At 41.8% G+C, this 4,818-nt stretch overlaps 1 non-coding gene across 1 annotated transcript; it reads right to left on the bottom strand.

Annotated features, from left to right (window-relative positions):
- Positions 1-396: 396 nt before the first annotated feature.
- Positions 397-478, bottom strand: trnas-acu (transfer RNA serine (anticodon ACU)). Its single transcript has one exon. It is a non-coding gene; the product is annotated as a tRNA-Ser (tRNA).
- Between the last annotated feature and the right edge of the window lie 4,340 nt (positions 479-4,818).

The following is a 4,818-nucleotide window of genomic DNA, read 5'->3' as shown; positions in this document are numbered from 1 at the left end:
GATGACCCCTCATTTTAAACTCCATCTGCCAAAGCATTGCTCACTCACTTAATCTATCAAGAAGATTTGAAAATAAATTTCTTGCCAAAGGATAATTTGCTGCATCTGCTCCCTCGCCATTTGCTTTTCCCATTTGTCTTTCACTTGGTGCAAATCCAGAGAAAGTAATGATGGAAGGAAGGAGGGAGGGAAAAATCTTCCTCCTTTTCGTGATCCCTATTTGATCTTCATTCCAGTGCAGTTTGGGTGAAGAATTCCAATTGTCTGTCTCAATTTTAATAAAGTATAACAAATTCTGGAATCACTGTCTGGACATTGACAAGAACAGGTTTCGAGGCTGACTTTCCACATAAGCTCACCCAACATAAATAATACACGAAACAGCTCATAAACTAGCGACAAGGATGGGATTCGAACCCACGTATGCAAAGCACAACAGATTAGTAGTCCATCGCCTTAACCTCTCGGCCAACTTGTCAGTTGCAGAGACATAGCTGTCACCTTCAGCACAGCTTCTGGCTGTGCAGCCAGCTGTGGAATGATGGAAATATATCTTCTGTCAGTAAATGAAGTTGGGAATGGAGCAGTGTGAAACATTTCCAGACCATGTCCAACACGTTTCTACTCAGTGTGAAAACCCACCACGGAAAGACTGGAACATACAATCATTTCATCACATCATGATTAACATCACTCAGACACCTGAACCATTAGGTCACTGATGAAGTCATGATGACCGAATTTCTCATGAAATGAAAACTGAACTAACTGACTGGAAGAATTGCTTTAACCCCACATGATCAGCGAGGCACAGCACCAGGCCGACTTGTCGGGTGGTGTAAACAGATATTACTGCTTCTGATCTTCACCAGAACAGAGAGTGAGATGTAACATTGATCATCAAACAGACTGTGAGAGAATACAACAGAATAAAACACATGGAGAGACACTGTGGAATAACAAATAGATTTGATTGGAATGTTGAAATTTTGATTGGAATGGATAAAACACCAGAAACAGCAGATTAAATTGGGATTCTCATCATTATATTGATCTGGGACAGAAAAGAGAAACTGATGGGAAGAAGAGAAGAAGGAAGAAAAGAAAGGATGGAACTGTTCAATCTTTTCAGTGTTTTCACTCGCCCATCAAAGCTGATAAAAAAAAGTTGCAAATAACAGAGAATTTCACCAAAAAGGGAGATTAAATGTTGCTGAAACCTTGGATCGAAGGATGCCCCAAAAGATCACCTGTTTAACTGTCTCCTCACTGGGGGATTTCAATCAGTGAGCAATATTATTCTCTACTTTTTTTGTTAATTGGTCCCAGAACTGTCACTTGGAATTAATATCTGTGTTCCGACTCCTGAATAATAAAATTGTGAGTTTCTCGATATTTTCTGGACACAGTTCCTGCTGAAAGAACTAAGAACTCTTTTCTAATTTGCACAATACTATATACACACTCATCAAGCCTCCGAAGCTAGCATCCTTGGTGCTGCTCTCTCTTCTCCCAAACTTCATCTCATGTGACTGTTCCATCATCACTCTGACAGTGGGAGGGGTTGATCCCACTATCTTCAGCATTAACCCTTTACATCCTTATACCACACTGTCTGTCCAAAAAAAATGGGTGGAGGGAACTTCCTTCATTTATCAAAACACCAACCGCAGCACAGTGGCGCAATGGTTAGCACCGCAGCCTCACAGCTCCAGCGACCAGGATTCAGTTCTGGGTACTGCCTGTGTGGAGTTTGCAAGTTCTCCCTATGTCTGTGTGGGTTTCCGCCGGGTGCTCTGGTTTCCTCCCACCTCCAAAAGACTTGCAGGTTGATAGGTAAATTGGCCATTGTAAATTGTCCCTAGTGTAGGTACGTGGTAGGAGAATGGTGGGGATGTGGTAGAGAATATGGGATTAATGTAGGATAAGTATAAATGGGTGGTTGCTGGCTGGCACAGACTCGGTGGGCCGAAGGGGCTATATCTCTAAATAAGAAAAGTAAAATAAAAGCTACCAGTCGTAAATCAACTCAAACCCATTAGAGAGATAGAGGGAGACTGTCAGAGAACTTCCTGCATGCAGTCCTGACCCTGTCACACTCAGCAGCTTCTCACCCAGACCCCACTCTCATCAACACTGAACATTGTTACCGAGACCCTTCAAATACTGTTTATAAAAGGGAGAAAAATTCAAACTTTATCACAGCGAGATTGAATAGAACAAAGTTTAATATCTTCTCGTCGTCACTCGGTAACCACATGAGACAGTCCTTAAATCAGGAGCATAAATTATCAGCTGGAAGAATGTTTGTCATTGGGTTGAATCATTTCTGTGTGAGGAATGTTCCAGCATCATAAACCAGGGGAACGTGTTGACTGAGCTGTGTCTTCATCTCTTCTGGACAGTTCACCCTTCATTCTGCTCTGATTCACTTTCCCAAAGCGGATCTACAGATTCTCAAATCCGGAGACTGGGTTTTCTTATTTTGTTCCTTTTGATTTTTCTTGCTCCTGAATGATAATATATTCCAACCTCGGATCAACCTTGCCCTGTCTCCCAGTCTTGGTTAAAAGCGACAAATAACGGCAACAACATTCTGAAACAAACAACACGGTCACATTCTGCTTCAGTGAGATTAATGCTGAGGCCATTTCTGTGTCGAATGCGATTGTGAACAAATTTCTCTTAAGGAAATTGTGAGTGATCAAGTATTTGCACTGAATTTCTGTGCAAGAAGGGACAGTTTTAACCAGCCATTCCCAAATCACTTCCTTCACAAAGACAAAGACTGTGCTGTCTTAACATGTGAATCAACTTCACAAACAAATTTGAACTCGAAGTTCAGGAGAAGACAGAGATGTGAATGATTGACAGTGTAATCTTTAAATCATAATTTTCCGTTTCTTCGTTGAAGTGAGGCTCAACCCTAAGCCACTAGAGATCGCGGAAAGCTACAAACTTGGATCCAGAAATCAGAAAAGTAGTGAAACAGTTGGTGAGTACATTGTGACACTGAAGAATTTATCACCACATTGCAACATTGGCACATTCTTAGACCGTACATTATGAGACAGATTTGTGCTTATATTGGTGGATGAGGAAAGATACTAAACACACAAAATCCCAATTTGAGCTAGTGTGTAAGATTGCTCTTTCCACGGAGATAGCATCAAAGAATGCTCGTGAATTTCATCCTATGCCAGTGACAGTAACACACTTCAGAGGAACTTAAACACACTGGTAAAATGGGCTTTCACACAACAGATAAAATTTTACACAGAGACTTGTGAAGTGATACAGTTTGGGAGGAAGAATGAGACAATGTACACCAATCTTTTTTGATCAAGGTTTGAAAAGGTTGCTAAGAGCAAACAGGACACTTGGCTTTATTAATAGAGGCATAGAGTAAAAGCAAATAAGTTATGCTAAACCTTTATAAAACACTGGGGCTGAATGACCTACTCCTGTACCTCCACTGAAAGCTTCCACTCCAGGCTCGGACACCCTCTTCAGGATCACTCTCCATACATCCCGCCACTCCACACACGGATATCTCCCTCAGGATCAGATCACAGCTCCACAGTCCTGCCACATCCAGTCGTGAATGGTGGTGGATAATTAAATAACTAACAAGATGAGGAGGCTCCAAAAACATTCACATCCTCAATGATGGTGGTGCTGAGCACGTCAGTGCAAAAGATGAAGCTGAAACATGTGCAACCATCTTCAGTCAGAAATATTAAGTGGATTTGATCTGTGCTAATTTCAGCTCCTCATGCTCGCTGGTGCCTTGGTTCTCTGGTGCTAATTTCAGAGTAAATCATGCAGCTTGACAATTGGAGCCAAAGAAAAAGACACAGGAGAGGTTGAAAGTGCCAAAACCTGGGATTGAACCAAGAACTGTTTAACTGTTAGTACAGCACGAACTCAACAAAGCTATTTCAACAACACACTAAAGCCACCATTCTGTCACTGCTTTGGAAGACAATAAATACATTAAAGTGTTTGTAAAAAGTTACAGAACACAACATGTGAGTAATATTCCCCATTGTTTTCTCAGTACTGAGGGATTGTGAAGTGGGACACAGCCAGAAGTCCCACTGTGCCACACTGACCCTGAGCTGTGAGTGAAATGAGATAAAGTTCAATCTTTAGCAGAGAGATTCTGGAGAGAGGTAAGAGTCCTGAATCAAGGAAAGACTTTCTGACACAATAAAAGCAAAATACTGCAGATGCTGGAAATCTGAAATAAAAACAAAAAGTGCTGGAAATACTCAATAGCTCTGGCAGCATCTGTGGTGAGAGAAACAGAGTTAACGTTTCTGGTCTGTGACCTTTCATCAGAACTGACACAGGTTAGAAAATAATTAGGTTTTAAACAAGTGACGGGGAGGGGCATGTGGGAGAGAACAAAGGGGAAGGTGTTTGATAGTGCAGAGGGAAGGAGAGATTAAATAACAAATCTGTCCTGGGACAAAGACAAAGAGTGTGTTAATGCTTGTGGTTGCCTGACACCAGTCATGCTCTGATGTTATTGAACACAATGTTCAATTCACAAGGCTGTAGAGTGCCGAATCAAAAGGTCAGGTGCTGCTCCTCGAGCTTGGGTTGATTTTCACTGGAACACTGGAACAGGCCAAAGACAGAAATGTTGACATGAGAGCAGGGGAGAGTGTTGAAATGGCAAGCAACCCGAAGCTCAGGATCATGCTTTCGGACTGGCAGAGGTGTTCCATCTAATCTGCGTTTGGTCTCCCCAGTTTAGAGGAGACCGCATTGTGAGCAGTGAATACAGTATACATAATTGAAAGAAGTACA

The sequence above is a fragment of the Heterodontus francisci genome, unplaced genomic scaffold (assembly GCF_036365525.1).
Source record: "Heterodontus francisci isolate sHetFra1 unplaced genomic scaffold, sHetFra1.hap1 HAP1_SCAFFOLD_167, whole genome shotgun sequence".
Lineage (NCBI taxonomy): Eukaryota > Metazoa > Chordata > Chondrichthyes > Heterodontiformes > Heterodontidae > Heterodontus > Heterodontus francisci.
This window is presented reverse-complemented; position numbering and strand designations above follow the sequence as displayed.